At 42.9% G+C, this 12,856-nt stretch overlaps 1 long non-coding RNA gene across 1 annotated transcript in view; it reads left to right on the top strand.

The window, feature by feature from the left end:
- Window positions 1-9,739: 9,739 nt before the first annotated feature.
- The window catches only part of LOC138915782 (uncharacterized), a 32,817-nt gene continuing 29,700 nt past the window's right edge, over window positions 9,740-12,856 (top strand). Inside the window, exon 1 of the long non-coding RNA XR_011422057.1 lies at window positions 9,740-9,852. This is a non-coding gene — a long non-coding RNA (uncharacterized lncRNA). The remainder of the gene's footprint in view (window positions 9,853-12,856) is intronic.

The following is a 12,856-nucleotide window of genomic DNA, read 5'->3' as shown; positions in this document are numbered from 1 at the left end:
TCTTCCTTTCGCCTACTGTAACTTGTATCCTTTCCCTGTGATAGACTGTAGGTAGCCATGAGTGTAATAGCTTTCAGTGGGGTCTATGAGTCCTTCCCGTTTTCTCCCATTATCAAACCTAGGGGTGGTTTTGAGAACCCCCTGAACTTGCAGTTGTGTCAGAAGCTAGAACAGTCCTGGGACTGTGCCCTTAGACTGTGCCGTTTGGCTAACACCCGGCACAGGCACTCTCCTTAGTACTTTTTTTCAGTTGAGGTATAATTGACATATAACATCATATTAGTTTCAGGTATACAACAAAATGATTCAATATTTGCGCATATGATGAAATGATCACCACAATAAGTCTAGTTAACATCCGTCAGCATACATAGCTACAAATGTTTTTATGATGAGAACTTTTGATTGACTCTCTTAGCGACTTTCAGATATGCAATACAGTATTATAAACTGTATTTCTCCTTAGTAATTTCATATGAATATTCAATGCTCATAACACGAGCATTAATAAGTTGTGATAGGACCCACTATTTGGTCTACTTTACAGATAAGGAAACTTAGGAACACATAACTATCTTGCCCATGGTTATACAGTGAGTGAATGGTGGAACCAGAATTTAAACCCCGGCAGGCTGCTCCGAAGCTTATGCATCTTGCTGATAAGGAAACAAGCTTATATCAAGGTATAAGTGAAAAAAATTCCAGAGTAGGTAGGTCCAGGGAGCAATGCAGGTTGAGTCCTGTCTATTCCACTCTCTAACTGCAATTCTGTATAATAACAATGGGCCTTCAGAATGAAGACAGTGAGACACTGTGCCCTGGAAGGAAGATTCAGTCATGCTTAATACTACACACTTTTTTAAGGCCATTAAGTGGACTAATTAATTTTATTAAAAAGTCCAAGAGTTCTAACAGAATGGGCTTTCTCATAAACTTTTCCCTTATCCAAGAAACCAGACCTCCACATTCTCTGACCATTCCAGTTAATAGGAGCCTTGCTGTAAAATTTCAGTGGCATGGAAAAAATGCTTTAGAAGAGAAACCACACCTCTCTCCACTAATTGATAGTTGACAATAATCCAAATCTAAATGGCATGTACTTCAGAAATCAAAATCGGGGGTGGTAAAAATTTCAATACCCGGAAGAAATGATATGAGGGAAGAAGATCCATCTAACAAGTCAAGCTCCTGTATACTATTCTTTTGCAAAATTCAAAATGTTCTAATAGGAAAGATCTAATTTTAACAGGACACAAGTTTCAAGACTTTGCAAGCACTTTGGTCATTATTTACACCAACCAGCTGAATGTGCGTTAAGTTTGAATCAAATCGTCAAAAAGCTTCCAGATAAATAGTACTACATAGGTGCAAGCAAAAAGTGTGAATGACCCTCGGCAGTAGTCACGAAGTTGGGCTTCTGCTCTCTGAATGCGTGCAGTGATGTGTGAACAACGCCCTTACATGGTTGCGAGGGTGCTGTTCTCTCACCGCCCCCAGAAAGCCTGGGGGTAAGCAATTCCCTAGTTGGGGGGGGGGGGGGCGGAAATTAGGCGATGCCGAGAGCACATAAAAACAAGAGAAATGCAAGAGATCAAACCTCTGGTGCTGCTTTATTCTGCAAAATTGAGCCTAATGGCCAAACAGGTCTCTAAGAGGTTTTAGTTTATGCCCTTCTATGGAATTCCTTAAGTGGCTTATATTTCACCTAAAACAAAAAAAGCCCCTCACAACTCCAAGCATTGCATCTTGAGATCATGCTTTGCTCTGATCTCTACTATAGTCATTTTCTGATTTTTTTTCAATCAGTAAAAAAAAAATTGCTTCCACAACATAGTTATGCACTGTCCTAAAACCTTATGTAGAAAAAAGACAAACAAAACAAGACAAAACCACCAAAGGAAAATAGGAAATAGTGTTTATATGTTTTCTCTTCCGTAAAGTAAGGATGATAAAAGTGCCTGTCTCCTAGGGTTGTCATGAAGAGTAAATGAATTCATATTTTTAAAGTGCTTAGAACAGTGCCTGGAACACAGTAAACTATATAACTTTGTTTAATAAAATTTTTCAAATACAAGTAAAAACCTCTTTGCAGGCACAAGTGGAATAAAGCGGGTGAACATCAGAAAACGTGCCTTTGTCCTCCTTACAAGTAATTAAGTACTGTGAGGCAGCTTGGGGCAGAGAGGAATGAGGTACAGTGGGAGAGATGTGTTCCCAGCAAGTCCCAGCTAAGTGTGTTATCCCTTGGTTTATTTTCATTATAGGAGTTTTTTGATTCCTGCATACTTTGAACTTAGCCTCAAGGGAAAAAGTTGAATTGGGACTCTTTGTGACTAGAATCTCTGGCCTGGAAGGTTGGCGCCTTCCACTGTTTCTTATGCCAAGCCTTTGAGATTCTGTTCCCGTTCCAAAAGCTGACAGGAGCTTCCTTGCAAGTTTTTCTAAAAGAAATGAATGAGACTAAACTCCAACAGATTTCTGCCTTTCTGGACCCTTAACCAGCCTAATTAGCTTGGTGAATTAGCAGTGCGAAGGCCCGAGTGCCGAGTGCAGGGGGCCCCAGCTCTGGGGGTGGAGACACATGAGGCCCCACAGACCACGAAGCAGGACCAGTCCTGCAGCTGGTCAGGACACTCAAGTAAGGCTTCAGGAAAGCGACTGCAGAAAAGCTGCTGCCATCTTTTGGCTGATTCCATGGGAATGGGGATTGTGAACTCTGAGCCATGCAAAATTATATTTATACCCAGAAAAGGCTTTGTAATGCCAAACGCAGTGGGCATTAGATATTGCATCATTTACACTTGGGGCCTTGAAAAGAAAGTTTTGAGGTGGTTCTGAGTAGCTCTTTTCCATCTCAACAGGGACGGGGGAAAGGACTGAGAATTGAAAAGGGCATTAAGCAGTGACAGAAGGGACCCAGGTCTAACACAAAAAACTTCCAGGCCTTCTTACAGCCTTTGTACTCGCCCGGTCAGACCCTCCCACTTTGTTTCAAAAACGTTTGTTAACATCCCTTTTCCTATCCTGAACTAAAGCTCATAGACAATATAACATACCTACAGGCATAATTTCAAAAACCCAGTGCACTGCTCTAACTGCAAAACAAAGAGGAATTTAAAAGAAAAGAAATTTGTAACATACTATGTATTTTGGTATGTAAATGTTTGGGCATGACTTCACAAGAAGACATAACAGAGCAGAGAGATGCACAAAATAAGTTTGAATTTAAGAAAAATAACACACATTCTGTGAATTTTCAACGTGCCTCCTTTATACTTGAAACCTTGAAATGGGGGATAACTATGTTTCTGTGTAGCCGGCCCTGGTCTTCTGGAGGGTGAGCTTGGCGCTCTCACCGTTGCGCCCGGTCACCTCCCATCAGGGAAACACACCACCGCCTGTCAGTGTCATACTGTGGTGGCTGCATGTTGCTGTGACGGTGAAAGCTGTGCCACTGGTGTTTCGAACACCAGCAGGGTCATCGGCGGAGCTTCCAGGCCAGGGAGAAGGACCTGGCCTCCCACTTCCAGTCACTGTGACGCAGCAGCTGGGGCCGCACTGGCGCCTCACACGTTGCTGTTGACAATGTGGTTTACTGAAATGGTGCATGACATTCGTTCAAGTTCCAAACCAAGCACAGTGTTTAAAACTGTGCAAAAAGTATTCCGAATATTCAGTGTGCATGTGTAAAAACAGAGCTAGGTTCTAGGCTTAGAAACTTAGAAACAGGATTTTTAAATCTCCATGAATGCTTGGGGGACGTGCAGAGGGCGTGAGAGAGGCAGGACGATGCTGCGTTGTGCGGGGCTCTTCACACCTCGTAGGACGTCTAGCATCCCTGGTTTCCACCCAGAAAATGCCAGGAACCTCTTCCAGAGCCCCTTCTCCCACATCCCACTTCCGGTCATTGTGACAATGATGACTCCACAAAAGACCAGAACACCCTCTGAGGGTACAGTACAGCTGCCCTCGCATATGACACAGCCTCCAGAACCTGGGCCACCAACCCTGTGAGGTCGAGTGGGAGTCTGGGGGTGACGTCAGGCCTCCAAGGGTGGGGTCTTGGCTCATTTGGGGAGAACGACGGAACGGAGGTTTCAAGGTCACAAGCAAACTTCCTCCTCTGTGTTTCTCCACTCTAACTTTTTAATTTTAATTAAAAAAATTTTTTAAATCAAATGTTTAAAGAGGCTAGCAGTACATAGTAGTTACCTGCCACTTTCCTCCCCCAGGCTCCCCGAAGGCCTATACCCCCAGGTGTTTCCTCAGTATTGGCTTCTGTAATTCTAAAGAATATGCTTTTCTCCCCCCCAGGGCTTGATTTTTTTTAAATCATAATAATTTTAAATTATATATTGTTAAAATAATTTGTAATCATAAATATTACCTTTTGGCTTTCATATAGGGAATATAAAATTTCACACCATATGTACAGCATATATTCAAATTAAGCTATTTTCATGTAATGTTTTAGAATTTACAAGTGAGTTCTCACATGTATCATTACATGTGATCCTCACAGAAGTTTTGAGAGGGATATCATTAGTGTTGTTCTTATTTAAAAGATAGGAAATGAGAGGGGCTGGCCCCGTGGCCGAGTGGTTAAGTTCGCGCGCTCCGCTGCAGGCGGCCCAGTGTTTCGTTGGTTCGAATCCTGGGCGCGGACATGGCACTGCTCATCAGACCACGCTGAGGCAGCGTCCCACATGCCACAACTAGAAGGACCCACAACGAAGAATACACAACTATGTACCGGGGGCTTTGGGGAGAAAAAGGAAAAAAATAAAATCTTTAAAAAAAAAAAAAAGATAGGAAATGAGAACACAGATAAGTGCCCGACGTCACATGACTTTAACACAGCAAAGATAAGACTAGACCCCAGGATGTCTGCTCTTAACAACTGTTGATTTCAACCTTGTTTCAACAGCTAAAGTGTCTACACGACTATTCTCCTTGGATTCCCTTTTGGCAAAAATTCCTTCAAGGCCCCGTTCCAATGGCACCTTCTTCCGGAAACCTTTGCTGACCCTCCCCAGGCAGGTCTCTTCTCTGAGTCCCCAGAGGTTCATCCACACCTCCATCGTAGCACTCACCACAACGAATCGTAGTTGTTCTTTTCACGCTGTCTGAAGTTGGATCACGAGCTCGTCAAAGCCCTGGGCAGCTTCTGCTTCCTCTTTCTGTCCCCGGAGCCCAGCAGGTCATCAGGCACATAGAAGGTGCTGGTGGTCTGGGAATGTGAACGTGAGAAGCGTCTTTGTGCCGGGAGCTGTGCTAAGTGCTGGGAGGACACCGACGACTAGGACAGAACACACTCCCTGGCCACCCAGCGTCCGCTCTGGTAAGTCCGTGAGCGCAGGAGCGCTGCTCTCCGGAATGGATAGGAGAGCAGCGGCTCTAGGAGGATCCCTCCACAGAGTCCAAGTCCTCTCCGATTCGACTTGCTTTGCACCTTAAAACTGAAAACATTAGCCAAAACAGATGGAAAGAGATAGCCATGGAGGACAAACTAGATTCATAAGATAACAAAGATCCTGAGAGGAGAATGGAGTTAACAAAAGAGGAGGCCAGTAAAGAAAAAGAACAAAGACGGAAAATGATTTTTGGTGATTGGATATGATTTGTAAATATGACCAACAGAAGTTTACATTAATTGAGATGGAAAATGGTAAATGTGTGGATTGATATTTTATCTGCAAGAATATTGAATGGCTCTAACAATATCTTTGACTTTCTAGGTGGTCAAGGAGAAAAAGGGAGAGGAACAGTTGAAAGAGACAAGCCTTCAGCAGCGATATGGTAAGAGAGGAGGTGTAAGATTTAGCAATAAATTAGTAATGGACATGAAGTTGAAGGGAGTTTATGAAGTTATCAGATCAAGTGCTATTGAGAAATTACGAAGGAAAAGAGAGGAGACAGTGTTTTCGGGGAGAGGGAGGTGAGGAATTCTTCATTGTCCAGTTAAGAACTGATGGCAATGAACACCTGGTAGAGAGCACAGTCTGCAATGTAGAGCTTATGTCTGTAACTGCCGTGGAAAGGCGTTTGATCACCAGTCTTGCATTTCTCTTCTCTTTCAACCTAAGAAGGAAAACATCCTCATTAACTTCGGTAAATAAACACAGTTATAAATAAATACATATCAATAAATAATTATAACCACAGTTACAAGGAAATAACTATGAAGAGGAGGCCTGTTCCTGGAACCAAGGACTAGGTTCTTGGTTCTCATCGCCTGGCACACAGACACCCTCCAGAGGCCTGTACGGGCCAAGCCCGGTACCTCCTGCCAGCACCTCCTTCCCATGCAACACTAGGGTTGACATCTATTGTTGGATTAAAAATCGGAGGAGAAGTAAAACTTTCTTTATTCACAGACAACAGGATCTTGTGTATAGAAAATCCTAGGCAACACACACACAAAGGCTTTTAGAACTAATAGGAAAAAAGTCAACAACGTCCTGGGAAACAAGATCAATGTACAAAAATCCACTGTATTTCTATGTACTAGCAATGAACAATCCAAAATGCTCTAAAACTGGATTTTGAAAATGGTTGCAGAACTTAGTAAATTTACCAAAAAATCATTGAATTGTACACTTAAAATGAATATATTTTATGGTAGGTAAATTGTATTCCAATAAAGTTTTTAAAATTTAGAGGATGTCAAAAAGACATAAAAGGTATTATTTTTTCCATGAAAGGAGAATTTTACTCATTATTTATTCCTAATTTCTATGTTGTAATCTCTGGTGTCAAATACTCTAACATTGAGGGGTGGAGCCCCAGCTGGGGCATTTCTAGGCCATTTCCAGAGCAGAAGTGAGGTGAGCGGTGTCGTCCACCTCTTCGCTGACACCAGCAGGTGGAACTGGGGCAGTCACGCTCGTGTTGCTGTTTATCTGGCAGAGCACTGAGGAGCCTGGTGACCAAATGTGACGGAGGGGAAGTGAAAGGTGAAGTCAGGCAGTCAGGACAGTTCTGGGGGGTCGGGATCCTTATTCCTCGGGGTTGCGTGGGTCACAACACCCTGCAGATACAAGAGGCCCTGGGCACTTGGAAAGAAACTGCTTCCTTGACTTCCAAGACCCAATCAGCACTTTGGACCAGAACAGGTGTCCTGGTCCAAAACAAACAGAACGCTCAGAACAACAGTCAACTCTCAACAACTCTCACCGTCATTGCAGACAAAGAGGAAAACGCAATCGTAAGGATCTACAAGCGATCATTGCAGAAAATTTCAAGCCAGCCCCAGTGGCCTAGTAGTTAAGTTCAGTGTGCTCCACTTCAGCGGCCCAGGCCTGGTTCCTGGGTGTGGACCTACACTGCTCTATTAGCAGCCAAGCTGTGCTGGTAGCCCACATACTGAAAAATAGAGGAAGATTGGCACCTATGTTAGTGCAGGGCAAATCTTCCTCAGCGGGGGGGACAAAAAAATTTCAATGGCAGGATTCCCACCAATGGCCCTCTGCCTTGGGCTTTTTAAAGCCCTACACAATTATAATTCAAATCACAACTGTAAACATAAAATGTTCCCAGAAACAACCTCAAGAATATTTAATACTTTTGTGAGCAATTTGTATTTCCTGTCTGGAAATATCATGAAAACTATCGATGGAGTAAATTTAGATTCTGGGCTGAGAAGCAAAGTTTTCAGATACGATCTCCCATGCTTTGGTGATTGAAATAAACTGGTGCTTGACAGGAAAAAAATATTCCTTTTTTTTTAATGCAACAATGTAATTCATGAACTGATTCTATGGCATTTTGGCCCATAGCCATTTTTATTTAAGCTTTATTTTGTTGTTTTTTAATCTATTATTTTTGAGAAATATTGAGAGACTTATGAAAAATACAGCAATCTTTTGTTATTTGCCATATTTTAGGAGTACTGCGTTAAGCAAATACTCTGGTTCCAAGACAGTTGACTACGTGTAAAGAAGAATAATACGCATAATAATAGCTACATACATGTGCTAAGTCTTCACACAAACTTGTCTTAATATTCTGCAAAGAAGTTTTAGTGAGAAAAATAAAGCAATTTGCCTGTGGTCACAGGGAGCAGCTTCATAGATTTGCAGTACGAGGCACTGTGCTAAGCATTTTATATACAATATGACCTTTAATCTTCATAATAAATCTAAGCAGGAGGGGGCCAGCCTGGTGGCGCAGTGGTTAAGTGCGCACGTTCTGCTTCCCAGCGGCAGGGATTCGCCAGTTCGGATCCCAGGTGCGGACGTGGCACCACTTGGCAGCCATGCTGTGGTAGGCGTCCCACGTATAAAGTAGAGGAAGATGGGCGCGGATGTTAGCTCAGGGTCAGGCTTCCTCAGCAAAAAAGAGGAGGACTGGCGGTTTTTAGCTCAGAGCTAATCTTCCTCGGGGAAAAAAAAAAATCTAAGCAGGAACTATTACTCTTATTTTGTGGATGAAGAAAGAGGGATTTAGGAATAATTCTTCCCCAAGTTGGTAATAAAAGTTGTAGCGAGAATCTCATCAGAGTCCGCCTGGTCCTCTGGGTTACCCATCCTCTTCTATGTGGCATGCAGCAATTCTTCTTGGATGATAGAGAATGCATGTGAAGTTCTGCAAAGGTGTCAACGTGAAAATGAATTATTATAATTTCTGGAAAAGCTAGTTAATTAAACTCTCTTTTGTTGAAAAATCATCACCATTCTCATAACCGATGACAAACATCTGCCAAAAAGAAGCCAATTTTCATTAATGATGTTGAGCTATGAAAATTCCTCATAAATGGCAAGTTAATGGCCACTTTGGAATAAAAATATGGGCTCAGTAAGAGGAACAGCAAAAAGAGACAATTCTGGTGGCTTCCATGAAGAGCATCTTTAAAAAGATCATTTATGGGGCTGGCCCCATGGTGTAGTGGTTAAGTTCATGCGTTCCACTTCAGCAGCCTGGGGTTCATGGGTTCGGATCCCAGGCATGGACCTATGCACTACTCATCAAGCCACACTGTGGCAGGCGTCCCACATAGACAATAGAGGAAGGTTGGCACAGATGTTAGCTCAGCCACAATCATCCTCAAGCAAAAAGAGGCAAATTGGCAAAAGATATTAACTCAAGGCCCATCTTCTTCACCAAAAAAGAAAGTAAAGTAATTTATTATTTTATCTGAATGAATTTCCAGATGAAGTAACGAATGTTAAATTAGTCCTTTAAAGTCTTAAAGGAAGCTTCATAAAGAATGACTAAATACGGGGGCCAGCCCTGTGGCCAAGTGGTTAAGTTCCTGTGCTCAGCTTCAGCAGCCCAGGGTTTCGCCGGTTTGGATCCCGGGCGCGGACATGGACAAGCTGTGCTGAGGTGTCATCACACGTAGCACAACCAGAGGGACCTACAACTATGTACTGGGGAACTTTGGGGAGAAGAAGAATAAAAGCAGATGTTAGCTCAGGTGCCAATCTTAAAAAAAAAGTGAATGACCAAATACAATTTTATTGTTTCAAATTTTCTTCATTTATATGAGCATTTGTTTTAGAATAGCCAGTTGTTTTTCCTTAGCTGGTTTCTGAAATTAAATAGATGTTAAAAGAGAGCTTTTTAATAAAATAGCTGTTCCTGATGCATCTGTATCTCCATCCACAATGTCCTCACAGAGATCAAGAGCTAAAGAGAAATTTGGGGTGGCGCCCTCTCAGAACCGGGTGAAATGGCAATTACCAATGTAATGGGGCCAGCAGAGGGCCAAATAGCTTTTCCCGAATTAGCATGTGAAAGGAAATGTGGGCAGATTGACCGTGTAGGACTAAACTCCACTTTATTTGCTGCTGGCTGACATACTGCTATAGCCAGATTCATCTCCAAAAATGGAACTCGTCGGAGGATCCGGTAAGAGCTCATTTCACTTTCTTGGTCGTTAGTCTGCATTATAATAAAACTCACAGGTATTTAGTACTTACTATATAGCAGGCTTTAGTGCTTTACAGCTATTATTTTATTCTCATGATAACCCTATGAGATAATTGATTCCATCAGGATTCATTACAGGAAAAAAGGAACTACTCAAAGTATTTTAAGCAAGATGGGCATTGGCAGAAGAAATTGGGTGTTTACAAAATTGTCAGATGGACAGGAGGAGTAGGTTCTAGGCTGGGCCTAAGGAAGTAATTCTCAGAGAAATACAGACGTGGCCCACTAAGAGAGCAACTACCTTAAATGTCACTAGAGATGGTAAATTCAAGAATACGTCCCAGACTAGGAAGCCAGATTCCAGAAGCTGCTACCACTGCCACAGCTGTTACAACCAGGAAGCTGGAAAAAGGATACTGGAACCCTACTGCAGAGGACACCTCACGTCTCCAGGATTTTGCTTGCCCGCAGAAAAATGGCCAAGTGAGATGGGAGGATGGCCTCCTCACGTCTGGCTACCAAATTTCAAACAAATCCATCTAAATGACAGGTCCTAAATCACAGTCAAACCCTGAGCTGCAAAGGGGCTCGAGAAATGCAGATTTTTAGCATTTCAACTTCTGCAGGAGAGGAAGGACCCAAGGAGGGAGGTAGAACTTAAGATAAGCAAGGCGGTCCACATTCCTGTTCCAAGTGGGTACTGTCGTTGCCATCTTCTTGCCCCCTTTTGGTAGATAAGGAAACTGAGGCACAGAGAATTAAGTAAATGGCCCGAGGTCACACCAAAGCAGTCTGCTTGAGAACCTGTGCTCCTGACCACTGGGCTTTACTGCCTCCCTGTAGTCAGGTTATGGTTGTTTGTGCACACAGGCTAAATGAAAATCCCAACAACATTTTTTGCCAAAGGCAAAACTTTTTTCAATGATGAAAAAATCCAGCAAGATAAATCAGGAGAGAGCTGAAGCGCTAGCGCATTGCTGGATTCTTCCTACCTTTACAGTAATAAACAAAATCCACTTCACCTCATGGATCCAGCAAGGCTCTTGAGTTTTACTTTTTCAGAATCTCTGACTGCTGATTTAGGTACTATTAGAAGCTACTGAGAGGGTGTTTCAGCCTGGAGAAGCAGGAATATCCAAGGATCCAGCCCCAGATGAATCCCCATTAATCGCTAAATTCAAAGCAAAACTCAGAATTTACTACCAGATTGTGACAAGGAGTCTCTTCCAGAGATGATGGAATCAGATCTCCAGAAAGCAATAGAAAATATCTTTCATTCCCCTAAGCCATAGCTGGTGAGGCAGAGACATTGCCAAGTGTTTACCCAGCCCATTGGGCTTTCCTCTCAGGCCCCTTTGCAGTTGTGCTGGGGCCACGTGAGTTCTGGCCAATGGAAATTGGAGAGCGTGATGTATGTTACCTACAGGCACGAGCACCCCTTCTGTGATGACCAGGCCGTGTGTTAACAATGGTGGTGTCACGAGACAGAAGGAGCCTGAGCTCCTCCTGAATGACTGCCAACTACATTGGACTGTGATGTGAGCGGCAATACATTTTTATTGAGTTAAGCCACTGAGGTCTGGGACCGTTTGTTACAGCAGTTAGGCTGACCCACACAGCTGACCTGCACCTTCTGCTACAGATCGTCTTAGTGAAGGCAAAGAAAATCAGGTCAAGGAGACCTAGCCTGTGGGCAGGGGCAGGCCTAGTTGGATTGGTAGGGGAGTGAGAAAAAGGGCATCGCTCGCTGAATAGCCTTCTTTTCACAACGTTTTACCTACCTTGTCATCAACATCAGACCCATTTTTCAAAAATTCATTCAAGAGTTCCCATTCTGTTTGCTTTGCTTCTGCTTCTCAGACCAGGGCAGTGAAGTTGGACACCATGATGGAGAAGAGAAAAGGGAGCTAAAATGGAGTTGGAAAAAAGGGACTCCATCAGCAACTGCTGGACCTTTAAACCCCTTTGATAGTTCCACCCCTGGCAAGAGTAGCCCCTTCCCTGAGATGAACTCAGGTCGCTGGGATCAGCCCCTCCACCTGGGCTGGGAGCAAGCAGCACAGAAAGAGGGCAGGGAGAGGGGACTCGTGCTCGCTCCTTTGGGGACCATGACAGTGGGCACTGAGACGGACTGCACTGGTGGGAGACCCTTCTGTGCACCCCAAACACGAATAGGCTAAAACAGATTTCACCTCCGTAGGAATAAAACTCTAAAGCTCTTTCAAAGCACCATTTTATACAACAGCAAATGTGTTCATTGTAGATCACTTTTTGCTGTTCGTTAAACCAGATCCCCTGGGGAGGTTTATGCCAATGCTTTGCAAATCAGTCCTTGTTACTTTATGTAATTGGGAACAATCAAGCGAAGTGCCTGGTATACTCTTCTGTGCTTTGAAACAGGGACGCCCAAACTCAGGTCCTATGTCCAGGCTCCTCGATGGCCTCCGAGGTAGTGATGGGAAGCTGTGCATTATTCTCCTTCTATCAGAAAACCTTCCAGAAATGGGGCATTGAACTTAAAGCTGTGTGAGCTAACTAAAATGTCAAGCTTCTGTTTTTTGATTGAACTGAACATCAGCTTAGTATAACAATTGATTATCTCAGAGGATAATTGATTGATATTTGATTATCTCATGCTATCTGGAAACTCTGAATAACAGTCTTTGATTAATATAAATGAGTTAATCACCCAATAAGACTTCCATAAAAACAACTTTTAAGAAATAGGCTCCATGGAGGAAAAATTATTAGCAGTTTAAGAGTCTAGTCAAACAACGGAAACAACCCAAATGCTCATCAATTGATGAATGATAAATAAAAAAAGGTATAGCCATACAATGGAATATTATTCAACCATAAAAAAGAATGAAATACTAATACATACTACAACTGGATGAACCTCAAAAAACATTATGCTTAGTGAAAAAAAGCCAGTCACAAAAGACCGTACATTATATGTTTCCATTTCTATGAAATGTGTACA

Source organism: Equus caballus, chromosome 10 (genome assembly GCF_041296265.1).
Source record: "Equus caballus isolate H_3958 breed thoroughbred chromosome 10, TB-T2T, whole genome shotgun sequence".
Classification (NCBI taxonomy): domain Eukaryota; kingdom Metazoa; phylum Chordata; class Mammalia; order Perissodactyla; family Equidae; genus Equus; species Equus caballus.
Note: the sequence above shows the minus strand (reverse complement) of the source record. Positions and strands in the feature narration are given on the sequence as shown.